Below are 26725 nucleotides of genomic sequence, written 5' to 3'. Positions count from 1 at the left end.
CTGAAATGATGCCTGCCCTCGAACTGTGATGATGGACTACCCGACTCGCCAATAATATTGGGTTCTGGTGTATTGAAATACAGGAGCTGCTGGATTTGTGTGTTTTCTTACCCCCTCACCATAGTTTGTCAAATGTTTAAACAACTGAACTTATATTCAAGGTTTGATTCTCTTCATATGTTTTACTGGTTTACATTTGTCTCAGCAACCTGTTGAATGATTCTTCTGCTTTCAAAACAAAATGACAACAGGATGAATGCACACACTTGAAAATACAATACATGCAATGTTATGCATCATAGTGATGCAACCTCCTTTCAGTTTCATACTGCATGTCAATTGAAATCCTTACTGAAATGCACACCTTCTCAAGATTGCGCTTGACTGGCGTGTCAGGCACTCAATTACAGCTGTTTTATCAAGACAATGTGTTCGTTTTGTAATATATAGTTCCGGTCTGGTGTGGCACCCCAGCTAACGCACAACGTTGCCACAATGTTGCCACAACGTGGCGTGTTAGCAGGGACTGTCTGCGGCGCGCTGGTGTGTCCCAGGCTTTAGAGAAGAGAGACAGTTCAACTGTAAGTATGAACGGCAGAAACGGATATTGCCTTCCCTTTAAGTAGAGCGTCAGGGACAGCCTTCCTGGCTTACGGCCCTACTAGCCTGAATACGCCCGATCTCGTCCGATCTCGGAAGCTAAGCAGGCTCGTTCCTGGTCAGTACTTGCATGGGAGACCGCCTGGGAATACCAGGTGCTGTAAGCTTTTGCATCTTTTACACACCAGAGGGCGACAAATCACGAGTTTTAACTTTGGATACACGCAATTTCATCATTATTTCAGATTTGACTTCCCCAAATACACAGGCATACAATAGATCTTGTTCTCCAACGTAAACGGTCCCTAGTAACTAGGGTACATTCGTAAATAAATTGAGCATCATGGCTAGAAGTGACTAAATGTTGCCTAATCTTTCTCATCGAGAAATGACACAATTACAGCAACACAAAAAGGAACTCCACCGGACAAAGTTCAGTGCTCACAAGGAGCCTCATTCAACACACACGGTTCCATTCCCATTCATGCAAAGCACGAAAGTGTAAAACTTGGGAACATACTTGAGAGCAAAGATCACATTCAATCTCATTCAAGGCACGGATGTGAATGCAACGGGATGAAATTACTGAAATGATGCCTGCCCTCGAACTGTGATGATGGACTACCCGACTCGCCAATAATATTGGGTTCTGGTGTATTGAAATACAGGAGCTGCTGGATTTGTGTGTTTTCTTACCCCCTCACCATAGTTTGTCAAATGTTTAAACAACTGAACTTATATTCAAGGTTTGTTTCTCTTCATATGTTTTACTGGTTTACATTTGTCTCAGCAACCTGTTGAATGATTCTTCTGCTTTCAAAGCAAAATGACAACAGGATGAATGCACACACTTGAAAATACAATACATGCAATGTTATGCATCATAGTGATGCAACCTCCTTTCAGTTTCATACTGCATGTCAATTGAAATCCTTACTGAAATGCACACCTTCTCAAGATTGCGCTTGACTGGCGTGTCAGGCACTCAATTACAGCTGTTTTATCAAGAGAATGTGTTCGTTTTGTAATATATAGTTCCGGTCTGGTGTGGCACCCCAGCTAACGCACAACGTTGCCACAACGTTTCGTGTTAGCAGGGACTGTCTGCGGCGCGCTGGTGTGTCCCGGACTTTAGAGTAGAGAGACAGTTCAACTGCAAGTATGAGCGGCAGAAACGGATATTGCCTTCCCTTTATGTAGAGCATCAGGGACAGCCTGCCCGGCTTACGGCCATACTAGCCTGAATACGCCCGATCTCGTCCGATCTCGGAAGCTAAGCAGGCTCCGGCCTGGTCAGTACTTGGATGGGAGACTGCCTGGGAATACCAGGTGCTGTAAGCTTTTCCATCTTTTACACACCAGAGGGCGACAAATCACGAGTTTTAACTTTGGATACACGCAATTTCATCATTATTTCAGATTTGACTTCCCCAAATACACAGGCATACAATAGATCTTGTTCTCCAACGTAAACGGTCCCTAGTAACTAGGGTACATTCGTAAATAAATTGAGCATCATGGCTAGAAGTGACTAAATGTTGCCTAATCTTTCTCATCGAGAAATGACACAATTACAGCAACACAAAAAGGAACTCCACCGGACAAAGTTCAGTGCTCACAAGGAGCCTCATTCAACACACACGGTTCCATTCCCATTCATGCAAAGCACGAAAGTGTAAAACTTGGGAACATACTTGAGAGCAAAGATCACATTCAATCTCATTCAAGGCACGGATGTGAATGCAACGGGATGAAATTACTGAAATGATGCCTGCCCTCGAACTGTGATGATGGACTACCCGACTCGCCAATAATATTGGGTTCTGGTGTATTGAAATACAGGAGCTGCTGGATTTGTGTGTTTTCTTACCCCCTCACCATAGTTTGTCAAATGTTTAAACAACTGAACTTATATTCAAGGTTTGTTTCTCTTCATATGTTTTACTGGTTTACATTTGTCTCAGCAACCTGTTGAATGATTCTTCTGCTTTCAAAACAAAATGACAACAGGATGAATGCACACACTTGAAAATACAATACATGCAATGTTTTGCATCATAGTGAAGCAACCTCCTTTCAGTTTCATACTGCATGTCAATTGAAATCCTTACTAAAATGCACACCTTCTCAAGATTGCGCTTTACTGGCGTGTCAGGAACTCAATTACAGCTGTATTATCAAGACAATGTGTTCGTTTTGTAAAATATAGTTCCGGTCTGGTGTGGCACCCCAGCTAACGCACAACGTTGCCACAACGTTTCGTGTTAGCAGGGACTGTCTGCGGCGCGCTGGTGTGTCCCGGACTTTAGAGTAGAGAGACAGTTCAACAGCAAGTATGAGCGACAGAAACGGATATTGCCTTCCCTTTAAGTAGAGCGTCAGGGACAGCTTCCCTGGCTTACGGCCATACTAGCCTGAATACGCCCGATCTCGTCCGATCTTGGAAGCTAAGCAGGCTCGGGCCTGGTCAGTACTTGGATGGGAGACCGCCTGGGAATACCAGGTGCTGTAAGTTTTTGCATCTTTTACACACCAGAGGGCAACAAATCACGAGTTTTAACTTTGGATACACGCAATTTCATCATTATTTCAGATTTGACTTCCCCAAATACACAGGCATACAATAGATCTTGTTCTCCAACGTAAACGGTCCCTAGTAACTAGGGTACATTCGTAAATAAATTGAGCATCATGGCTAGAAGTGACTAAATGTTGCCTAATCTTTCTCATCGAGAAATGACACAATTACAGCAACACAGAAAGGAACTCCACCGGACAAAGTTCAGTGCTCACAAGGAGCCTCATTCAACACACACGGTTCCATTCCCATTCATGCAAAGCACGAAAGTGTAAAACTTGGGAACATACTTGAGAGCAAAGATCACATTCAATCTCATTCAAGGCACGGATGTGAATGCAACGGGATGAAATTACTGAAATGATGCCTGCCCTCGAACTGTGATGATGGACTACCCGACTCGCCAATAATATTGGGTTCTGGTGTATTGAAATACAGGAGCTGCTGGATTTGTGTGTTTTCTTACCCCCTCACCATAGTTTGTCAAATGTTTATACAACTGAACTTATATTCAAGGTTTGTTTCTCTTCATATGTTTTACTGGTTTACATTTGTCTCATCAACCTGTTGAATGATTCTTCTGCTTTCAAAACAAAATGACAACAGGATGAATGCACACACTTGAAAATACAATACATGCAATGTTATGCATCATAGTGATGCAACCTCCTTTCAGTTTCATACTGCATGTCAATTGAAATCCTTACTGAAATGCACACCTTCTCAAGATTGCGCTTGACTGGCGTGTCAGGCACTCAATTACAGCTGTTTTATCAAGACAATGTGTTCGTTTTGTAAAATATAGTTCCGGTCTGGTGTGGCACCCCAGCTAACGCACAACGTTGCCACAACGTTGCCACAACGTGGCGTGTTAGCAGGGACTGTCTGCGGCGCACTGGTGTGTCCCGGGCTTTAGAGTAGAGAGACAGTTCAACTGTAAGTATGAACGGCAGAAAAGGATATTGCCTTCCCTTTAAGTAGAGCGTCAGGGACAGCCTCCCTGGCTTACGGCCATACTAGCCTGAATACGCCCGATCTCGTCCGATCTCGGAAGCTAAGCAGGCTCTGGCCTGGTCAGTACTTGGATGGGAGACCGCCTGGGAATACCAGGTGCTGTAAGCTTTTGCATCTTTTACACACCAGAGGGCGACAAATCACGAGTTTTAACTTTGGATACACGCAATTTCATCATTATTTCAGATTTGACTTCCCCAAATACACAGGCATACAATAGATCTTGTTCTCCAACGTAAACGGTCCCTAGTAACTAGGGTACATTCGTAAATAAATTGAGCATCATGGCTAGAAGTGACTAAATGTTGCCTAATCTTTCTCATCGAGAAATGACACAATTACAGCAACACAAAAAGGAACTCCACTGGACAAAGTTCAGTGCTCACAAGGAGCCTCATTCAACACACACGGTTCCATTCCCATTCATGCAAAGCACGAAAGTGTAAAACTTGGGAACATACTTGAGAGCAAAGATCACATTCAATCTCATTCAAGGCACGGATGTGAATGCAACGGGATGAAATTACTGAAATGATGCCTGCCCTCGAACTGTGATGATGGACTACCCGACTCGCCAATAATATTGGGTTCTGGTGTATTGAAATACAGGAGCTGCTGGATTTGTGTGTTTTCTTACCCCCTCACCATAGTTTGTCAAATGTTTATACAACTGAACTTATATTCAAGGTTTGTTTCTCTTCATATGTTTTACTGGTTTACATTTGTCTCAGCAACCTGTTGAATGATTCTTCTGCTTTCAAAACAAAATGACAACAGGATGAATGCACACACTTGAAAATACAATACATGCAATGTTATGCATCATAGTGATGCAACCTCCTTTCAGTTTCATACTGCATGTCAATTGAAATCCTTACTGAAATGCACACCTTCTCAAGATTGCGCTTGACTGGCGTGTCAGGCACTCAATTACAGCTGTTTTATCAAGACAATGTGTTCGTTTTGTAAAATATAGTTCCGGTCTGGTGTGGCACCCCAGCTAACGCACAACGTTGCCACAATGTTGCCACAACGTGGCGTGTTAGCAGGGACTGTCTGCGGCGCGCTGGTGTGTCCCGGGCTTTAGAGTAGAGAGACAGTTCAACTGTAAGTATGAACGGCAGAAACGGATATTGCCTTCCCTTTAAGTAGAGCGTCAGGGACAGCCTCACTGGCTTACGGCCATACTAGCCTGAATACGCCCGATCTCGTCCGATCTCGGAAGCTAAGCAGGCTCGGGCCTGGTCAGTACTTGGATGGGAGACCGCCTGGGAATACCTGGTGCTGTAAGCTTTTGCATCTTTTACACACCAGAGGGCGACAAATCACGAGTTTTAACTTTGGATACACGCAATTTCATCATTATTTCAGATTTGACTTCCCCAAATACACAGGCATACAATAGATCTTGTTCTCCAACGTAAACGGTCCCTAGTAACTAGGGTACATTCGTAAATAAATTGAGCATCATGGCTAGAAGTGACTAAATGTTGCCTAATCTTTCTCATCGAGAAATGACACAATTACAGCAACACAAAAAGGAACTCCACCGGACAAAGTTCAGTGCTCACAAGGAGCCTCATTCAACACACACGGTTCCATTCCCATTCATGCAAAGCACGAAAGTGTAAAACTTGGGAACATACTTGAGAGCAAAGATCACATTCAATCTCATTCAAGGCACGGATGTGAATGCAACGGGATGAAATTACTGAAATGATGCCTGCCCTCGAACTGTGATGATGGACTACCCGACTCGCCAATAATATTGGGTTCTGGTGTATTGAAATACAGGAGCTGCTGGATTTGTGTGTTTTCTTACCCCCTCACCATAGTTTGTCAAATGTTTAAACAACTGAACTTATATTCAAGGTATGTTTCTCTTCATATGTTTTACTGGTTTACATTTGTCTCAGCAACCTGTTGAATGATTCTTCTGCTTTCAAAACAAAATGACAACAGGATGAATGCACACACTTGAAAATACAATACATGCAATGTTATGCATCATAGTGATGCAACCTCCTTTCAGTTTCATACTGCATGTCAATTGAAATCCTTACTGAAATGCACACCTTCTCAAGATTGCGCTTGACTGGCGTGTCAGGCACGCAATTACAGCTGTTTTATCAAGACAATGTGTTCGTTTTGTAATATATAGTTCCGGTCTGGTGTGGCACCCCAGCTAACGCACAACGTTGCCACAATGTTGCCACAATGTGGCATGTAAGCAGGGACTGGCTGCAGCGCGCTGGTGTGTCCCGGGCTTTAGAGTAGAGAGACAGTTCAACTGCAAGTATGAGCGGCAGAAACGGATATTGCCGTCCCTTTAAGTAGAGCGTCAGGGACAGCCTTCCTGGCTTACGGCCATACTAGCCTGAATACGCCCGATCTCGGAAGCTAAGCAGGCTCGTGCCTGGTCAGTACTTGGATGGGAGACAGCCTGGGAATACCAGGTGCTGTAAGCTTTTGCATCTTTTACACACCAAAGGGCGACAAATCACGAGTTTTAACTTTGGATACACGCAATTTCATCATTATTTCAGATTTGACTTCCCCAAATACACAGGCATACAATAGATCTTGTTCTCCAACGTAAACGGTCCCTAGTAACTAGTGTACATTTGTAAATAAATTGAGCATCATGGCTAGAAGTGACTAAATGTTGCCTAATCTTTCTCATCGAGAAATGACACAATTACAGCAACACAAAAAGGAACTCCACCGGACAAAGTTCAGTGCTCACAAGGAGCCTCATTCAACACACACGGTTCCATTCCCATTCATGCAAAGCACGAAAGTGTAAAACTTGGGAACATACTTGAGAGCAAAGATCACATTCAATCTCATTCAAGGCACGGATGTGAATGCAACGGGATGAAATTACTGAAATGATGCCTGCCCTCGAACTGTGATGATGGACTACCCGACTCGCCAATAATATTGGGTTCTGGTGTATTGAAATACAGGAGCTGCTGGATTTGTGTGTTTTCTTACCCCCTCACCATAGTTTGTCAAATGTTTAAACAACTGAACTTATATTCAAGGTTTGTTTCTCTTCATATGTTTTACTGGTTTACATTTGTCTCAGCAACCTGTTGAATGATTCTTCTGCTTTCAAAACAAAATGACAACAGGATGAATGCACACACTTGAAAATACAATACATGCAATGTTATGCATCATAGTGATGCAACCTCCTTTCAGTTTCATACTGCATGTCAATTGAAATCCTTACTGAAATGCACACCTTCTCAAGATTGCGCTTGACTGGCATGTCAGGCACTCAATTACAGCTGTATTATCAAGACAATGTGTTCGTTTTGTAAAATATAGTTCCGGTCTGGTGTGGCACCCCAGCTAACGCACAACGTTGCCACAACGTTTCGTGTTAGCAGGGACTGTCTGCGGCGCGCTGGTGTGTCCCGGACTTTAGAGTAGAGAGACAGTTCAACTGCAAGTATGAGCGGCAGAAACGGATATTGCCTTCCCTTTAAGTAGAGCGTCAGGGACAGCTTCCCTGGCTTACGGCCATACTAGCCTGAATACGCCCGATTTCGTCCGATCTCGGAAGCTAAGCAGGCTCGGGCCTGGTCAGTACTTGGATGGGAGACCGCCTGGGAATACCAGGTGCTGTAAGCTTTTGCATCTTTTACACACCAGAGGGCGACAAATCACGAGTTTTAACTTTGGATACACGCAATTTCATCATTATTTCAGATTTGACTTCCCCAAATACACAGGCATACAATAGATCTTGTTCTCCAACGTAAACGGTCCCTAGTAACTAGGGTACATTCGTAAATAAATTGAGCATCATGGCTAGAAGTGACTAAATGTTGCCTAATCTTTCTCATCGAGAAATGACACAATTACAGCAACACAAAAAGGAACTCCACCGGACAAAGTTCAGTGCTCACAAGGAGCCTCATTCAACACACACGGTTCCATTCCCATTCATGCAAAGCACGAAAGTGTAAAACTTGGGAACATACTTGAGAGCAAAGATCACATTCAATCTCATTCAAGGCACGGATGTGAATGCAACGGGATGAAATTACTGAAATGATGCCTGCCCTCGAACTGTGATGATGGACTACCCGACTCGCCAATAATATTGGGTTCTGGTGTATTGAAATACAGGAGCTGCTGGATTTGTGTGTTTTCTTACCCCCTCACCATAGTTTGTCAAATGTTTAAACAACTGAACTTATATTCAAGGTATGTTTCTCTTCATATGTTTTACTGGTTTACATTTGTCTCAGCAACCTGTTGAATGATTCTTCTGCTTTCAAAACAAAATGACAACAGGATGAATGCACACACTTGAAAATACAATACATGCAATGTTATGCATCATAGTGATGCAACCTCCTTTCAGTTTCATACTGCATGTCAATTGAAATCCTTACTGAAATGCACACCTTCTCAAGATTGCGCTTGACTGGCGTGTCAGGCACGCAATTACAGCTGTTTTATCAAGACAATGTGTTCGTTTTGTAATATATAGTTCCGGTCTGGTGTGGCACCCCAGCTAACGCACAACGTTGCCACAATGTTGCCACAACGTGGCATGTAAGAAGGGACTGGCTGCAGCGCGCTGGTGTGTCCCGGGCTTTAGAGTAGAGAGACAGTTCAACTGCAAGTATGAGCGGCAGAAACGGATATTGCCTTCCCTTTAAGTAGAGCGTCAGGGACAGCTTCCCTGGCTTACGGCCATACTAGCCTGAATACGCCCGATCTCGGAAGCTAAGCAGGCTCGGGCCTGGTCAGTACTTGGATGGGAGACCGCCTGGGAATACCAGGTGCTGTAAGCTTTTGCATCTTTTACACACCAGAGGGCGACAAATCACGAGTTTTAACTTTGGATACACGCAATTTCATCATTATTTCAGATTTGACTTCCCCAAATACACAGGCATACAATAGATCTTGTTCTCCAACGTAAACGGTCCCTAGTAACTAGGGTACATTCGTAAATAAATTGAGCATCATGGCTAGAAGTGACTAAATGTTGCCTAATCTTTCTCATCGAGAAATGACACAATTACAGCAACACAAAAAGGAACTCCACCGGACAAAGTTCAGTGCTCACAAGGAGCCTCATTCAACACACACGGTTCCATTCCCATTCATGCAAAGCACGAAAGTGTAAAACTTGGGAACATACTTGAGAGCAAAGATCACATTCAATCTCATTCAAGGCACGGATGTGAATGCAACGGGATGAAATTACTGAAATGATGCCTGCCCTCGAACTGTGATGATGGACTACCCGACTCGCCAATAATATTGGGTTCTGGTGTATTGAAATACAGGAGCTGCTGGATTTGTGTGTTTTCTTACCCCCTCACCATAGTTTGTCAAATGTTTAAACAACTGAACTTATATTCAAGGTTTGTTTCTCTTCATATGTTTTACTGGTTTACATTTGTCTCAGCAACCTGTTGAATGATTCTTCTGCTTTCAAAACAAAATGACAACAGGATGAATGCACACACTTGAAAATACAATACATGCAATGTTATGCATCATAGTGATGCAACCTCCTTTCAGTTTCATACTGCATGTCAATTGAAATCCTTACTGAAATGCACACCTTCTCAAGATTGCGCTTGACTGGCGTGTCAGGCACTCAATTACAGCTGTTTTATCAAGAGAATGTGTTCGTTTTGTAATATATAGTTCCGGTCTGGTGTGGCACCCCAGCTAACGCACAACGTTGCCACAATGTTGCCACAACGTGGCGTGTTAGCAGGGACTGTCTGCGGCGCGCTGGTGTGTCCCGGGCTTTAGAGTAGAGAGACAGTTCAACTGCAAGTATGAACGGCAGAAACGGATATTGCCTTCCCTTTAAGTAGAGCGTCAGGGACAGCCTCCCTGGCTTACGGCCATACTAGCCTGAATACGCCCGATCTCGTCCGATCTCGGAAGCTAAGCAGGCTCGGGCCTGGTCAGTACTTGGATGGGAGAGCGCCTGGGAATACCAGGTGCTGTAAGCTTTTGCATCTTTTACACACCAGAGGGCGACAAATCACGAGTTTTAACTTTGGATACACGCAATTTCATCATTATTTCAGATTTGACTTCCCCAAATACACAGGCATACAATAGATCTTGTTCTCCAACGTAAACGGTCCCTAGTAACTAGGGTACATTCGTAAATAAATTGAGCATCATGGCTAGAAGTGACTAAATGTTGCCTAATCTTTCTCATCGAGAAATGACACAATTACAGCAACACAAAAAGGAACTCCACCGGACAATGTTCAGTGCTCACAAGGAGCTTCATTCAACACACACGGCTCCATTCCCATTCATGCAAATCACGAAAGTGTAAAACTTGGGAACATACTTGAGAGCAAAGATCACATTCAATCTCATTCAAGGCACGGATGTGAATGCAACGGGATGAAATTACTGAAATGATGCCTGCCCTCGAACTGTGATGATGGACTACCCGACTCGCCAATAATATTGGGTTCTGGTGTATTGAAATACAGGAGCTGCTGGATTTGTGTGTTTTCTTACCCCCTCACCATAGTTTGTCAAATGTTTAAACAACTGAACTTATATTCAAGGTTTGTTTCTCTTCATATGTTTTACTGGTTTACATTTGTCTCAGCAACCTGTTGAATGATTCTTCTGCTTTCAAAACAAAATGACAACAGGATGAATGCACACACTTGAAAATACAATACATGCAATGTTATGCATCATAGTGATGCAACCTCCTTTCAGTTTCATACTGCATGTCAATTGAAATCCTTACTGAAATGCACACCTTCTCAAGATTGCGCTTGACTGGCGTGTCAGGCACTCAATTACAGCTGTTTTATCAAGACAATGTGTTCGTTTTGTAATATATAGTTCCGGTCTGGTGTGGCACCCCAGCTAACGCACAACGTTGCCACAACGTTTCGTGTTAGCAGGGACTGTCTGCGGCGCGCTGGTGTGTCCCGGACTTTAGAGTAGAGAGACAGTTCAATTGCAAGTATGAGCGGAAGAAACGGATATTGCCTTCCCTTTAAGTAGAGCGTCAGGGACAGCCTCCCTGGCTTACGGCCATACTAGCCTGAATACGCCCGATCTCGTCCGATCTCGGAAGCTAAGCAGGCTCGGGCCTGGTCAGTACTTGGATGGGAGACCGCCTGGGAATACCAGGTGCTGTAAGCTTTTGCATCTTTTACACACCAGAGGGCGACAAATCACGAGTTTTAACTTTGGATACACGCAATTTCATCATTATTTCAGATTTGACTTCCCCAAATACACAGGCATAGAATAGATCTTGTTCTCCAACGTAAACGATCCCTAGTAACTAGTGTACATTCGTAAATAAATTGAGCATCATGGCTAGAAGTGACTAAATGTTGCCTAATCTTTCTCATCGAGAAATGACACAATTACAGCAACACAAAAAGGAACTCCACCGGACAAAGTTCAGTGCTCACAAGGAGCCTAATTCAACACACACGGTTCCATTCCCATTCATGCAAAGCACGAAAGTGTAAAACTTGGGAAAATACTTGAGAGCAAAGATCACATTCAATCTCATTCAAGGCACGGATGTGAATGCAACGGGATGAAATTACTGAAATGATGCCTGCCCTCGAACTGTGATGATGGACTACCCGACTCGCCAATAATATTGGGTTCTGGTGTATTGAAATACAGGAGCTGCTGGATTTGTGTGTTTTCTTACCCCCTCACCATAGTTTGTCAAATGTTTAAACAACTGAACTTATATTCAAGGTTTGTTTCTCTTCATATGTTTTACTGGTTTACATTTGTCTCAGCAACCTGTTGAATGATTCTTCTGCTTTCAAAACAAAATGACAACAGGATGAATGCACACACTTGAAAATACAATACATGCAATGTTATGCATCATAGTGATGCAACCTCCTTTCAGTTTCATACTGCATGTCAATTGAAATCCTTACTGAAATGCACACCTTCTCAAGATTGCGCTTGACTGGCGTGTCAGGCACTCAATTACAGCTGTTTTATCAAGAGAATGTGTTCGTTTTGTAATATATAGTTCCGGTCTGGTGTGGCACCCCAGCTAACGCACAACGTTGCCACAATGTTGCCACAACGTGGCGTGTTAGCAGGGACTGTCTGCGGCGTGCTGGTGTGTCCCGGGCTTTAGAGTAGAGAGACAGTTCAACTGTAAGTATGAACGGCAGAAACGGATATTGCCTTCCCTTTAAGTAGAGCGTCAGGGACAGCCTCCCTGGCTTACGGCCATACTAGCCTGAATACGCCCGATCTCGTCCGATCTCGGAAGCTAAGCAGGCTCGGGCCTGGTCAGTACTTGGATGGGAGACCGCCTGGGAATACCAGGTGCTGTAAGCTTTTGCATCTTTTACACACCAGAGGGCGACAAATCACAAGTTTTAACTTTGGATACACGCAATTTCATCATTATTTCAGATTTGACTTCCCCAAATACACAGGCATACAATAGATCTTGTTCTCCAACGTAAACGGTCCCTAGTAACTAGGGTACATTCGTAAATAAATTGAGCATCATGGCTAGAAGTGACTAAATGTTGCCTAATCTTTCTCATCGAGAAATGACACAATTACAGCAACACAAAAAGGAACTCCACCGGACAAAGTTCAGTGCTCACAAGGAGCTTCATTCAACACACACGGTTCCATTCCCATTCATGCAAAGCACGAAAGTGTAAAACTTGGGAACATACTTGAGAGCAAAGATCACATTCAATCTCATTCAAGGCACGGATGTGAATGCAACGGGATGAAATTACTGAAATGATGCCTGCCCTCGAACTGTGATGATGGACTACCCGACTCGCCAATAATATTGGGTTCTGGTGTATTGAAATACAGGAGCTGCTGGATTTGTGTGTTTTCTTACCCCCTCACCATAGTTTGTCAAATGTTTAAACAACTGAACTTATATTCAAGGTTTGTTTCTCTTCATATGTTTTACTGGTTTACATTTGTCTCAGCAACCTGTTGAATGATTCTTCTGCTTTCAAAACAAAATGACAACAGGATGAATGCACACACTTGAAAATACAATACATGCAATGTTATGCATCATAGTGATGCAACCTCCTTTCAGTTTCATACTGCATGTCAATTGAATTCCTCACTGAAATGCACACCTTCTCAAGATTGCGCTTGACTGGCGTGTCAGGCACGCAATTACAGCTGTATTATCAAGACAATGTGTTCGTTTTGTAAAATATAGTTCCGGTCTGGTGTGGCACCCCAGCTAACGCACAACGTTGCCACAACGTTTCGTGTTAGCAGGGACTGTCTGCGGCGCGCTGGTGTGTCCCGGACTTTAGAGTAGAGAGACAGATCAACTGCAAGTATGAGCGGCAGAAACGGATATTGCCTTCCCTTTAAGTAGAGCGTCAGGGACAGCCTCCCTTGCTTACGACCATACTAGCCTGAATACGCACGATCTCGTCCGATCTCGGAAGCTAAGCAGGCTCGGGCCTGGTCAGTACTTGGATGGGAGACCGCCTGGGAATACCAGGTGCTGTAAGCTTTTTCATCTTTTACACACCAGAGGGCGACAAATCACGAGTTTTAACTTTGGATACACGCAATTTCATCATTATTTCAGATTTGACTTCCCCAAATACACAGGCATACAATAGATCTTGTTCTCCAACGTAAACGGTCCCTAGAAACTAGGGTACATTCGTAAATAAATTCAGCATCATGGCTAGAAGTGACTAAATGTTGCCTAATCTATCTCATCGAGAAATGACACAATTACAGCAACACAAAAAGGAACTCCACCGGACAAAGTTCAGTGCTCACAAGGAGCCTCATTCAACACACACGGTTCCATTCCCATTCATGCAAAGCACGAAAGTGTAAAACTTGGGAACATACTTGAGAGCAAAGATCACATTCAATCTCATTCAAGGCACGGATGTGAATGCAACGGGATGAAATAACTGAAATGATGCCTGCCCTCGAACTGTGATGATGGACTACCCGACTCGCCAATAATATTGGCTTCTGGTGTATTGAAATACAGGAGCTGCTGGATGTGTGTGTTTTCTTTCCCCCTCACCATAGTTTGTCAAATGTTTAAACAACTGAACTTATATTCAAGGTTTGTTTCTCTTCATATGTTTTACTGGTTTACATTTGTCTCAGCAACCTGTTGAATGATTCTTCTGCTTTCAAAACAAAATGACAACAGGATGAATGCACACACTTGAAAATACAATACATGCAATGTTATGCATCATAGTGATGCAACCTCCTTTCAGTTTCATACTGCATGTCAATTGAAATCCTTACTGAAATGCACACCTTCTCAAGATTGCGCTTGACTGGCGTGTCAGGCACTCAATTACAGCTGTTTTATCAAGACAATGTGTTCGTTTTGTAGTATATAGTTCCGGTCTGGTGTGGCACCCCAGCTAACGCACAACGTTGCCACAACGTTGCCACAACGTGGCGTGTTAGCAGGGACTGTCTGCGGCGCACTGGTGTGTCCCGGGCTTTAGAGTAGAGAGACAGTTCAACTGTAAGTATGAACGGCAGAAACGGATATTGCCATCCCTTTAAGTAGAGCGTCAGGGACAGCCTCCCTGGCTTACGGCCATACTAGCCTGAATACGCCCGATCTCGTCTGATCTCGGAAGCCAAGCAGGCTCGGGCCTGGTCAGTACTTGGATGGGAGACCGCCTGGGAATACCAGGTGCTGTAAGCTTTTGTACCTTTTACACACCAGAGGGCGACAAATCACGAGTTTTAACTTGGGATACAGACAATTTCATCATTATTTCAGATTTTACTTCCCCAAATACACAGGCATACAATAGATCTTGTTCTCCAACGTAAACGGTCCCTAGTAACTAGGGTACATTCGTAAATAAATTGAGCATCATGGCTAGAAGTGACTAAATGTTGCCTAATCTTTCTCATCGAGAAATGACACAATTACAGCAACACAAAAAGGAACTCCACCGGACAAAGTTCAGTGCTCACAAGGAGCCTCATTCAACACACACGGTTCCATTCCCATTCATGCAAAGCACGAAAGTGTAAAACTTGGGAACATACTTGAGAGCAAAGATCACATTCAATCTCATTCAAGGCACGGATGTGAATGCAACGGGATGAAATTACTGAAATGATGCCTGCCCTCGAACTGTGATGATGGACAACCCGACTCGCCAATAATATTGGGTTCTGGTGTATTGAAATACAGGAGCTGCTGGATTTGTGTGTTTTCTTACCCCCTCACCATAGTTTGTCAAATGTTTAAACAACTGAACTTATATTCAAGGTTTGTTTCTCTTCATATGTTTTACTGGTTTACATTTGTCTCAGCAACCTGTTGAATGATTCTTCTGCTTTCAAAACAAAATGACAACAGGATGAATGCACACACTTGAAAATACAATACATGCAATGTTATGCATCATAGTGATGCAACCTCCTTTCAGTTTCATACTGCATGTCAATTGAAATCCTTACTGAAATGCACACCTTCTCAAGATTGCGCTTGACTGGCGTGTCAGGCACTCAATTACAGCTGTATTATCAAGACAATGTGTTCGTTTTGTAAAATATAGTTCCGGTCTGGTGTGGCACCCCAGCTAACGCACAACGTTGCCACAACGTTGCCACAACGTGGCGTGTTAGCAGGGACTGTCTGCGGCGCACTGGTGTGTCCCGGGCTTTAGAGTAGAGAGACAGTTCAACTGTAAGTATGATCGGCAGAAACGGATATTGCCTTCCCTTTAAGTAAAGCGTCAGGGACAGCCTCCCTGGCTTACGGCCATACTAGCCTGAATACGCCCGATCTCGTCCGATCTCGGAAGCCAAGCAGGCTTGGGCCTGGTCAGTACTTGGATGGGAGACCGCCTGGGAATACCAGGTGCTGAAAGCTTTTGCACCTTTTACACACCAGAGGGCGACAAATCACGAGTTTTAACTTGGGATACAGACAATTTCATCATTATTTCAGGTTTTACTTCCCCAAATACACAGGCATACAATAGATCTTGTTCTCCAACGTAAACGGTCCCTAGTAACTAGGGTACATTCGTAAATAAATTGAGCATCATGGCTAGAAGTGACTAAATGTTGCCTAATCTTTCTCATCGAGAAATGACACAATTACAGCAACACAAAAAGAACTCCACCGGACAAAGTTCAGTGCTCACAAGGAGCCTCATTCAACACACACGGTTCCATTCCCATTCATGCAAAGCACGAAAGTGTAAAACTTCGGAACATACTTGAGAGCAAAGATCACATTCAATCTCATTCAAGGCACGGATGTGAATGCAACGGGATGAAATTACTGAAATGATGCCTGCCCTCGAACTGTGATGATGGACTACCCGACTCGCCAATAATATTGGGTTCTGGTGTATTGAAATACAGGAGCTGCTGGATTTGTGTGTTTTCTTACCCCCTCACCATAGTTTGTCAAATGTTTAAACAACTGAACTTATATTCAAGGTTTGTTTCTCTTCATATGTTTTACTGGTTTACATTTGTCTCAGCAACCTGTTGAATGATTCTTCTGCTTTCAAAACAAAATGACAACAGGATGAATGCACACACTTGAAAATACAATACATGCAATGTTATGCATCATAGTGATGCAACCTCCTTTCAGTTTCATACTGCATGTCAATTGATATCCTTACTGAAATGCACACCTTCTCAAGATTGCGCTTGACTGGCGTGTCAGGCACTCAATTACAGCTGTTTTATCAAGACAATGTGATCGTTTTGTAAAATATAGTTCCGGTCTGGTGTGGCACCCCAGCTAATGCACAACGTTGCCACAACGTTGCCACAACGTGGCGTGTTAGCAGGGACTTTCTGCGACACGCTGGTATGTCCCGGGCTTTAGAGTAGAGAGACAGTTCAACTGTAAGTATGAACGGCAGAAACGGATATTGCCTTCCCTTTAAGTAGAGCGTCAGGGAAAGTCTCACTTGCTTACGGCCATACTAGCCTGAATACGCCCGATCTCGTCCGATCTCGGAAGCCAAGCAGGCTCGGGCCTGGTCAGTACTTGAATAGGAGACCGCCTGGGAATACCAGGTGCTTTAAGCTTTTGCACCTTTGACACACCAGAGGGTGACAAATCACGATTTTTAACTTTGGATACACACAATTTCATCATTATTTCAGATTTGACTTCCCCAAATACACAGGCATACAATACATTTTGTTCTCCAACGTAAACGGTCCCTAGTAACTAGGGTACATTCGTAAATAAATTGAGCATCATGGCTAGAAGTGACTAAATGTTGCCTAATCTTTCTCATCAAGAAATGACACAATTACAGCAACACAAAAAGGAACTCCACCGGACAAAGTTCAGTGCTCACAAGGAGCCTCATTCAACACACACGGTTCCATTCCCATTCATGCAAAGCACGAAAGTGTAAAACTTGGGAACATACTTGAGAGCAAAGATCACATTCAATCTCATTCAAGGCACGGATGTGAATGCAACGGGATGAAATTACTGAAATGATGCCTGCCCTCGAACTGTGATGATGGACTACCCGACTCGCCAATAATATTGGGTTCTGGTGTATTGAAATACAGGAGCTGCTGGATTTGTGTGTTTTCTTACCCCCTCACCATAGTTTGTCAAATGTTTAAACAACTGAACTTATATTCAAGGTTTGTTTCTCTTCATATGTTTTACTGGTTTACATTTGTCTCAGCAACCTGTTGAATGATTCTTCTGCTTTCAAAACAAAATGACAACAGGATGAATGCACACACTTGAAAATACAATACATGCAATGTTATGCATCATAGTGATGCAACCTCCTTTCAGTTTCATACTGCATGTCAATTGAAATCCTTACTGAAATGCACACCTTCTCAAGATTGCGCTTGACTGGCGTGTCAGGCACTCAATTACAGCTGTTTTATCAAGACAAATGTGTTCGTTTTGTAAAATATAGTTCCGGTCTGGTGTGGCACCCCAGCTAACGCACAACGTTGCCACAACGTGGCATGTTAGCAGGGACTGTCTGCGGCGCGCTGGTGTGTCCCGGGCTTTAGAGTAGAGAGACAGTTCAACTGTAAGTATGAACGGCAGAAACGGATATTGCCTTCCCTTTGAGTAGAGTGTCAGGGACAGCCTCCCTGGCTTACGGCCATACTAGCCTGAATACGCCCGATCTCGTCCGATCTCGGAAGCTAAGCAGGCTCGGGCCTGGTCAGTACTTGGATGGGAGACTGCCTGGGAATACCAGGTGCTGTAAGCTTTTGCATCTTTTACACACCAGAGGGCGACAAATCACGAGTTTTAACTTTGGATACACGCAATTTCATCATTATTTCAGATTTGATTTACCCAAATACACAGGCATACAATAGATCTTGTTCTCCAACGTAAACGGTCCCTAGTAACTAGGGTACATTCGTAAATAAATTGAGCATCATGGCTAGAAGTGACTAAATGTTGCCTAATCTTTCTCATCGAGAAATGACACAATTACAGCAACACAAAAAGGAACTCCACCGGACAATGTTCAGTGCTCACAAGGAGCTTCATTCAACACACACGGCTCCATTCCCATTCATGCAAATCACGAAAGTGTAAAACTTGGGAACATACTTGAGAGCAAAGATCACATTCAATCTCATTCAAGGCACGGATGTGAATGCAACGGGATGAAATTACTGAAATGATGCCTGCCCTCGAACTGTGATGATGGACTACCCGACTCGCCAATAATATTGGGTTCTGGTGTATTGAAATACAGGAGCTGCTGGATTTGTGTGTTTTCTTACCCCCTCACCATAGTTTGTCAAATGTTTAAACAACTGAACTTATATTCAAGGTTTGTTTCTCTTCATATGTTTTACTGGTTTACATTTGTCTCAGCAACCTGTTGAATGATTCTTCTGCTTTCAAAACAAAATGACAACAGGATGAATGCACACACTTGAAAATACAATACATGCAATGTTATGCATCATAGTGATGCAACCTCCTTTCAGTTTCATACTGCATGTCAATTGAAATCCTTACTGAAATGCACACCTTCTCAAGATTGCGCTTGACTGGCGTGTCAGGCACTCAATTACAGCTGTTTTATCAAGACAAATGTGTTCGTTTTGTAAAATATAGTTCCGGTCTGGTGTGGCACCCCAGCTAACGCACAACGTTGCCACAACGTGGCATGTTAGCAGGGACTGTCTGCGGCGCGCTGGTGTGTCCCGGGCTTTAGAGTAGAGAGACAGTTCAACTGTAAGTATGAACGGCAGAAACGGATATTGCCTTCCCTTTGAGTAGAGTGTCAGGGACAGCCTCCCTGGCTTACGGCCATACTAGCCTGAATACGCCCGATCTCGTCCGATCTCGGAAGCTAAGCAGGCTCGGGCCTGGTCAGTACTTGGATGGGAGACTGCCTGGGAATACCAGGTGCTGTAAGCTTTTGCATCTTTTACACACCAGAGGGCGACAAATCACGAGTTTTAACTTTGGATACACGCAATTTCATCATTATTTCAGATTTGATTTACCCAAATACACAGGCATACAATAGATCTTGTTCTCCAACGTAAACGGTCCCTAGTAACTAGGGTACATTCGTAAATAAATTGAGCATCATGGCTAGAAGTGACTAAATGTTGCCTAATCTTTCTCATCGAGAAATGACACAATTACAGCAACACAAAAAGGAACTCCACCGGACAATGTTCAGTGCTCACAAGGAGCTTCATTCAACACACACGGCTCCATTCCCATTCATGCAAATCACGAAAGTGTAAAACTTGGGAACATACTTGAGAGCAAAGATCACATTCAATCTCATTCAAGGCACGGATGTGAATGCAACGGGATGAAATTACTGAAATGATGCCTGCCCTCGAACTGTGATGATGGACTACCCGACTCGCCAATAATATTGGGTTCTGGTGTATTGAAATACAGGAGCTGCTGGATTTGTGTGTTTTCTTACCCCCTCACCATAGTTTGTCAAATGTTTAAACAACTGAACTTATATTCAAGGTTTGTTTCTCTTCATATGTTTTACTGGTTTACATTTGTCTCAGCAACCTGTTGAATGATTCTTCTGCTTTCAAAACAAAATGACAACAGGATGAATGCACACACTTGAAAATACAATACATGCAATGTTATGCATCATAGTGATGCAACCTCCTTTCAGTTTCATACTGCATGTCAATTGAAATCCTTACTGAAATGCACACCTTCTCAAGATTGCGCTTGACTGGCGTGTCAGGCACTCAATTACAGCTTTATTATCAAGACAATGTGTTCGTTTTGTAAAATATAGTTCCGGTCTGGTGTGGCACCCCAGCTAACGCACAATGTTGCCACAACGTGGCGTGTTAGCAGGGACTGTCTGCGGCGCGCTGCTGTGTCCCGGGCTTTAGAGTAGAGAGACAGTTCAACTGCAAGTATGAACGGCAGAAACGGATATTGCCTTCCCTTTAAGTAGAGCGTCAGGGACAGCCTCCCTGACTTACGGCCATACTATCCTGAATATGCCCGATCTCGTCCGATCTCGGAAGCCAAGCAGGCTCGGGCCTGGTCAGTACTTGGATGGGAGACCGCATGGGAATACCAGGTGCTGTAACCTCTTGCACCTTTTACACACCAGAGGGCGACAAATCACGAGTTTTAACTTTGGATACACGCAATTTCATCATTATTTCAGATTTGACTTCCCCAAATACACAGGCATAAAATAGATCTTGTTCTCCAACGTAAACGGTCCCTAGTAACTAGCGTACATTCGTAAATAAATTGAGCATCATGGCTAGAAGTGACTAAATGTTGCCTAATCTTTCTCATCAAGAAATGACACAATTACAGCAACACAAAAAGGAACTCCACCGGACAAAATTCAGTGCTCACAAGGAGCCTCATTCAACACACACGGTTCCATTCCCATTCATGCAAAGCACGAAAGTGTAAAACTTGGGAACATACTTGAGAGCAAAGATCACATTCAATCTCATTCAAGGCATGGATGTGAATGCAACGGGATGAAATTACTGAAATGATGCCTGCCCTCGAACTGTGATGATGGACTACCCGACTCGCCAATAATATTGGCTTCTGGTGTATTGAAATACAGGAGCTGCTGGATTTGTGTGTTTTCTTACCCCCTCACCATAGTTTGTCAAATGTTTAAACAACTGAACTTATATTCAAGGTTTGTTTCTCTTCATATGTTTTACTGGTTTACATTTGTCTCAGCAACCTGTTGAATGATTCTTCTGCTTTCAAAACAAAATGACAACAGGATGAATGCACACACTTGAAAATATAATACATGCAATGTTATGCATCATAGTGATGCAACCTCCTTTCAGTTTCATACTGCATGTCAATTGATATCCTTACTGAAATGCACACCTTCTCAAGATTGCGCTTGACTGGCGTGTCAGGCACTCAATTACAGCTGTTTTATCAAGACAATGTGTTCGTTTTGTAAAATATAGTTCCGGTCTGGTGTGGCACCCCAGCTAACGCACAACGTTGCCACAACGTTGCCACAACGTGGCGTGTTAGCAGGGACTGTCTGCGGCGCGCTGGTGTGTCCCGGGCTTTAGAGTAGAGAGACAGTTCAACTGTAAGTATGAGCGGCAGAAACGGATATTGCCTTCCCTTTAACTAGAGCGTCAGGGACACCCTCCCTGGCTTACGGCCATACTAGCCTGAATACGCCCGATCTCGTCCGATCTCGGAAGCTAAGCAGGCTCGGGCCTGGTCAGTACTTGGATGGGAGACCGCCTGGGAATACCAGGTGCTGTAAGCTTTTGCATCTTTTACACACCAGAGGGCGACAAATCACGAGTTTTAACTTTGGATACACGCAATTTCATCATTATTTCAGATTTGACTTCCCCAAATACACAGGCATACAATAGATCTTGTTCTCCAACGTAAACGGTCCCTAGTAACTAGGGTACATTCGTAAATAAATTGAGCATCATGGCTAGAAGTGACTAAATGTTGCCTAATCTTTCTCATCGAGAAATGACACAATTACAGCAACACAAAAAGGAACTCCACCGGACAAAGTTCAGTGCTCACAAGGAACCTCATTCAACACACACGGTTCCATTCCCATTCATGCAAAGCACGAAAGTGTAAAACTTGGGAACATACTTGAGAGCAAAGATCACATTCAATCTCATTCAAGGCACGGATGTGAATGCAACGGGATGAAATTACTGAAATGATGCCTGCCCTCGAACTGTGATGATGGACTACCCGACTCGCCAATAATATTGGGTTCTGGTGTATTGAAATACAGGAGCTGCTGGATTTGTGTGTTTTCTTACCCCCTCACCATAGTTTGTCAAATGTTTAAACAACTGAACTTATATTCAAGGTTTGTTTCTCTTCATATGTTTTACTGGTTTACATTTGTCTCAGCAACCTGTTGAATGATTCTTCTGCTTTCAAAACAAAATGACAACAGGATGAATGCACACACTTGAAAATACAATACATGCAATGTTATGCATCATAGTGATGCAACCTCCTTTCAGTTTCATACTGCATGTCAATTGAAATCCTTACTGAAATGCACACCTTCTCAAGATTGCGCTTGACTGGCGTGTCAGGCACTCAATTACAGCTGTATTATCAAGACAATGTGTTCGTTTTGTAAAATATAGTTCCGGTCTGGTGTGGCACCCCAGCTAACGCACAACGTTGCCACAACGTTTCGTGTTAGCAGGGACTGTCTGCGGCGCGCTGGTGTGTCCCGGACTTTAGAGTAGAGAGACAGTTCAACTGCAAGTATGAGCGGCAGAAACGGATATTGCCTTCCCTTTAAGTAGAGCGTCAGGGACACCCTCCCTGGCTTACGGCCATACTAGTCTGAATACGCACGATCTCGTCCGATCTCGGAAGCTAAGCAGGCTCAGGCCTGGACAGTACTTGGATGGGAGACCGCCTGGGAATACCAGGTGCTGTAAGCTTTTGCATCTTTTACACAACAGAGGGCGACAAATCACGAGTTTTAACTTTGGATACACGCAATTTCATCATTATTTCAGATTTGACTTCCCCAAATACACAGGCATACAATAGATCTTGTTCTCCAACGTAAACGGTCCCTAGTAACTAGGGTATATTCATAAATAAATTGAGCATCATGGCTAGAAGTGACTAAATGTTGCCTAATCTTTCTCATCGAGAAATGACACAATTACAGCAACACAAAAAGGAACTCCACCGGACAAAGTTCAGTGCTCACAAGGAGCCTCATTCAACACACACGGTTCCATTCCCATTCATGCAAAGCACGAAAGTGTAAAACTTGGGAACATACTTGAGAGCAAAGATCACATTCAATCTCATTCAAGGCACGGATGTGAATGCAACGGGATGAAATTACTGAAATGATGCCTGCCCTCGAACTGTGATGATGGACTACCCGACTCGCCAATAATATTGGTTTCTGGTGTATTGAAATACAGGAGCTGCTGGATTTGTGTGTTTTCTTACCCCCTCACCATAGTTTGTCAAATGTTTAAACAACTGAACTTATATTCAAGGTTTGTTTCTCTTCATATGTTTTACTGGTTTACATTTGTCTCAGCAACCTGTTGAATGATTCTTCTGCTTTCAAAACAAAATGACAACAGGATGAATGCACACACTTGAAAATACACTACATGCAATGTTATGCATCATAGTGATGCAACCTCCTTTCAGTTTCATACTGCATGTCAATTGAAATCCTTACTGAAATGCACACCTTCTCAAGATTGCGCTTGACTGGCGTGTCAGGCACTCAATTACAGCTGTTTTATCAAGACAATGTGTTCGTTTTGTAAAATATAGTTCCGGTCTGGTGTGGCACCCCAGCTAACGCACAACGTTGCCACAACGTTTCGTGTTAGCAGGGACTGTCTGCGGCGCGCTGGTGTGTCCCGGACTTTAGAGTAGAGAGACAGTTCAACTGCAAGTATGAGCGGCAGAAACGGATATTGCCTTCCCTTTAAGTAGAGCGTCAGGGACACCCTCCCTGGCTTACGGCCATACTAGTCTGAATACGCACGATCTCGTCCGATCTCGGAAGCTAAGCAGGCTCAGGCCTGGACAGTACTTGGATGGGAGACCGCCTGGGAATACCAGGTGCTGTAAGCTTTTGCATCTTTTACACAACAGAGGGCGACAAATCACGAGTTTTAACTTTGGATACACGCAATTTCATCATTATTTCAGATTTGACTTCCCCAAATACACAGGCATACAATAGATCTTGTTCTCCAACGTAAACGGTCCCTAGTAACTAGGGTATATTCATAAATAAATTGAGCATCATGGCTAGAAGTGACTAAATGTTGCCTAATCTTTCTCATCGAGAAATGACACAATTACAGCAACACAAAAAGGAACTCCACCGGACAAAGTTCAGTGCTCACAAGGAGCCTCATTCAACACACACGGTTCCATTCCCATTCATGCAAAGCACGAAAGTGTAAAACTTGGGAACATACTTGAGAGCAAAGATCACATTCAATCTCATTCAAGGCACGGATGTGAATGCAACGGGATGAAATTACTGAAATGATGCCTGCCCTCGAACTGTGATGATGGACTACCCGACTCGCCAATAATATTGGGTTCTGGTGTATTGAAATACAGGAGCTGCTGGATTTGTGTGTTTTCTTAACCCCTCACCATAGTTTGTCAAATGTTTAAACAACTGAACTTATATTCAAGGTTTGTTTCTCTTCATATGTTTTACTGGTTTACATTTGTCTCAGCAACCTGTTGAATGATTCTTCTGCTTTCAAAACAAAATGACAAAAGGATGAATGCACACACTTGAAAATACACTACATGCAATGTTATGCATCATAGTGATGCAACCTCCTTTCAGTTTCATACTGCATGTCAATTGAAATCCTTACTGAAATGCACACCTTCTCAAGATTGCGCTTGACTGGCGTGTCAGGCACTCAATTACAGCTGTTTTATCAAGACAATGTGTTCGTTTTGTAAAATATAGTTCCGGTCTGGTGTGACACCCCAGCTAACGCACAACGTTGCCACAACGTTGCCACAACGTGGCGTGTAAGAAGGGACTGTCTGCGGCGCGCTGGTGTGTCCCGGGCTTTAGAGTAGAGAGACAGTTCAACTGTAAGTATGAACGGCAGAAACGGATATTGCCTTCCCTTTAAGTAGAGCGTCAGGGACAGCCTCCCTGGCTTACGGCCATACTAGCCTGAATACGCCCGATCTCGTCCGATCTCGGAAGCCAAGCAGACTCGGGCCTGGTTAGTACTTGGATGGGCGACCGCCTGGGAATACCAGGTGCTGTAAGCTTTTGCACCTTTTACACACCAGAGGGCGACAAATCACGAGTTTTAACTTTGGATACACGCAATTTCATCATTATTTCAGATTTTACTTCCCCAAATACACAGGCATACAATAGATCTTGTTCTCCAACGTAAACGGTCCCTAGTAAATAGGGTACATTCGTCAATAAATTGAGCATCATGGCTAGAAGTGACTAAATGTTGCCTAATCTTTCTCATCAAGAAATGACACAATTACAGCAACAAAAAAGGAACTCCACCGGACAAAGTTCAGTGCTCACAAGGAGCATCATTCAACACACACGGTTCCATTCCCATTCATGCAAAGCACGAAAGTGTAAAACTTGGGAACATACTTGAGAACATACTTGAGAGCAAAGATCACATTCAATCTCATTCAAGGCACGGATGTGAATGCAACGGGATGAAATTACTGAAATGATGCCTGCCCTCGAACTGTGATGATGGACTAACCGACTCGCCAATAATATTGGGTTCTGGTGTATTGAAATACAGGAGCTGCTGGATTTGTGTGTTTTCTTACCCCCTCACCATAGTTTGTCAAATGTTTAAACAACTGAACTTATATTCAAGGTTTGTTTCTCTTCATATGTTTTACTGGTTTACATTTGTCTCAGCAACCTGTTGAATGATTCTTCTGCTTTCAAAACAAAATGACAACAGGATGAATGCACACACTTGAAAATACAATACATGCAATGTTATGCATCATAGTGATGCAACCTCCTTTCAGTTTCATACTGCATGTCAATTGAAATCCTTACTGAAATGCACACCTTCTCAAGATTGCGCTTGACTGGCGTGTCAGGCACTCAATTACAGCTGTATTATCAAGACAATGTGTTCGTTTTGTAAAATATAGTTCCGGTCTGGTGTGGCACCCCAGCTAACGCACAACGTTGCCACAACGTGGCGTGTTAGCAGGGACTGGCTGCGGCGCGCTGGTGTGTCCCGGGCTTTAGAGTAGAGAGACAGTTCAACTGTAAGTATGAACGGCAGAAACGGATATTGCCTTCCCTTTAAGTAGAGCGTCAGGGACAACCTCCCTGGCTTACGGCCATACTAGCCTGAATACGCCCGATCTTGTCCGATCTCGGAAGCCAAGCAGGCTCGGGCCTGGTCAGTACTTGGATGGGAGACCGCCTGGGAATACCAGGTGCTGTAAGCTTTTGCATCTTTTACACA

At 43.5% G+C, this 26725-nt stretch overlaps 20 non-coding genes and 3 pseudogenes across 20 annotated transcripts; all 23 read left to right on the top strand.

The window, feature by feature from the left end:
- Positions 1-648: 648 nt before the first annotated feature.
- LOC136735433 (5S ribosomal RNA) lies at positions 649-767 on the top strand. The gene has a single exon (XR_010811038.1). It is a non-coding gene; the product is annotated as a 5S ribosomal RNA (ribosomal RNA).
- Positions 768-1822: 1055 nt separating this feature from the next.
- On the top strand, positions 1823-1941 carry LOC136735231 (5S ribosomal RNA). Its single transcript, XR_010810850.1, has one exon. It is a non-coding gene; the product is annotated as a 5S ribosomal RNA (ribosomal RNA).
- Positions 1942-2996: 1055 nt separating this feature from the next.
- LOC136735158 (5S ribosomal RNA) lies at positions 2997-3115 on the top strand. Its single transcript, XR_010810780.1, has one exon. It is a non-coding gene; the product is annotated as a 5S ribosomal RNA (ribosomal RNA).
- Positions 3116-4181: 1066 nt separating this feature from the next.
- LOC136735802 (5S ribosomal RNA) lies at positions 4182-4300 on the top strand. Its single transcript, XR_010811329.1, has one exon. It is a non-coding gene; the product is annotated as a 5S ribosomal RNA (ribosomal RNA).
- Positions 4301-5366: 1066 nt separating this feature from the next.
- Positions 5367-5485, top strand: LOC136735714 (5S ribosomal RNA). Its single transcript, XR_010811246.1, has one exon. It is a non-coding gene; the product is annotated as a 5S ribosomal RNA (ribosomal RNA).
- Positions 5486-6551: 1066 nt separating this feature from the next.
- LOC136735525 (uncharacterized) lies at positions 6552-6660 on the top strand (annotated as a pseudogene).
- Positions 6661-7715: 1055 nt separating this feature from the next.
- On the top strand, positions 7716-7834 carry LOC136735890 (5S ribosomal RNA). The gene has a single exon (XR_010811417.1). It is a non-coding gene; the product is annotated as a 5S ribosomal RNA (ribosomal RNA).
- Positions 7835-8900: 1066 nt separating this feature from the next.
- LOC136735463 (uncharacterized) lies at positions 8901-9009 on the top strand (annotated as a pseudogene).
- Positions 9010-10075: 1066 nt separating this feature from the next.
- On the top strand, positions 10076-10194 carry LOC136735214 (5S ribosomal RNA). Its single transcript, XR_010810834.1, has one exon. It is a non-coding gene; the product is annotated as a 5S ribosomal RNA (ribosomal RNA).
- A 1055-nt stretch (positions 10195-11249) lies between these two features.
- LOC136735653 (5S ribosomal RNA) lies at positions 11250-11368 on the top strand. The gene has a single exon (XR_010811187.1). It is a non-coding gene; the product is annotated as a 5S ribosomal RNA (ribosomal RNA).
- Positions 11369-12434: 1066 nt separating this feature from the next.
- On the top strand, positions 12435-12553 carry LOC136735652 (5S ribosomal RNA). The gene has a single exon (XR_010811186.1). It is a non-coding gene; the product is annotated as a 5S ribosomal RNA (ribosomal RNA).
- Positions 12554-13608: 1055 nt separating this feature from the next.
- On the top strand, positions 13609-13727 carry LOC136735290 (5S ribosomal RNA). The gene has a single exon (XR_010810906.1). It is a non-coding gene; the product is annotated as a 5S ribosomal RNA (ribosomal RNA).
- A 1066-nt stretch (positions 13728-14793) lies between these two features.
- LOC136735924 (5S ribosomal RNA) lies at positions 14794-14912 on the top strand. Its single transcript, XR_010811451.1, has one exon. It is a non-coding gene; the product is annotated as a 5S ribosomal RNA (ribosomal RNA).
- Positions 14913-15978: 1066 nt separating this feature from the next.
- Positions 15979-16097, top strand: LOC136735200 (5S ribosomal RNA). The gene has a single exon (XR_010810820.1). It is a non-coding gene; the product is annotated as a 5S ribosomal RNA (ribosomal RNA).
- Positions 16098-17162: 1065 nt separating this feature from the next.
- On the top strand, positions 17163-17281 carry LOC136735409 (5S ribosomal RNA). The gene has a single exon (XR_010811018.1). It is a non-coding gene; the product is annotated as a 5S ribosomal RNA (ribosomal RNA).
- A 1056-nt stretch (positions 17282-18337) lies between these two features.
- Positions 18338-18456, top strand: LOC136735920 (5S ribosomal RNA). The gene has a single exon (XR_010811447.1). It is a non-coding gene; the product is annotated as a 5S ribosomal RNA (ribosomal RNA).
- A 1056-nt stretch (positions 18457-19512) lies between these two features.
- On the top strand, positions 19513-19631 carry LOC136735919 (5S ribosomal RNA). The gene has a single exon (XR_010811446.1). It is a non-coding gene; the product is annotated as a 5S ribosomal RNA (ribosomal RNA).
- A 1055-nt stretch (positions 19632-20686) lies between these two features.
- On the top strand, positions 20687-20805 carry LOC136735477 (uncharacterized; annotated as a pseudogene).
- A 1066-nt stretch (positions 20806-21871) lies between these two features.
- LOC136735650 (5S ribosomal RNA) lies at positions 21872-21990 on the top strand. Its single transcript, XR_010811185.1, has one exon. It is a non-coding gene; the product is annotated as a 5S ribosomal RNA (ribosomal RNA).
- A 1055-nt stretch (positions 21991-23045) lies between these two features.
- On the top strand, positions 23046-23164 carry LOC136735180 (5S ribosomal RNA). Its single transcript, XR_010810801.1, has one exon. It is a non-coding gene; the product is annotated as a 5S ribosomal RNA (ribosomal RNA).
- Positions 23165-24219: 1055 nt separating this feature from the next.
- On the top strand, positions 24220-24338 carry LOC136735179 (5S ribosomal RNA). Its single transcript, XR_010810800.1, has one exon. It is a non-coding gene; the product is annotated as a 5S ribosomal RNA (ribosomal RNA).
- A 1066-nt stretch (positions 24339-25404) lies between these two features.
- Positions 25405-25523, top strand: LOC136735129 (5S ribosomal RNA). The gene has a single exon (XR_010810752.1). It is a non-coding gene; the product is annotated as a 5S ribosomal RNA (ribosomal RNA).
- Positions 25524-26589: 1066 nt separating this feature from the next.
- On the top strand, positions 26590-26708 carry LOC136735243 (5S ribosomal RNA). Its single transcript, XR_010810862.1, has one exon. It is a non-coding gene; the product is annotated as a 5S ribosomal RNA (ribosomal RNA).
- The last annotated feature ends 17 nt before the right edge of the window (positions 26709-26725 follow it).

This window comes from Amia ocellicauda, unplaced genomic scaffold, assembly GCF_036373705.1.
Source record: "Amia ocellicauda isolate fAmiCal2 unplaced genomic scaffold, fAmiCal2.hap1 HAP1_SCAFFOLD_41, whole genome shotgun sequence".
NCBI classification, from domain to species: domain Eukaryota; kingdom Metazoa; phylum Chordata; class Actinopteri; order Amiiformes; family Amiidae; genus Amia; species Amia ocellicauda.
Note: the sequence above shows the minus strand (reverse complement) of the source record. Positions and strands in the feature narration are given on the sequence as shown.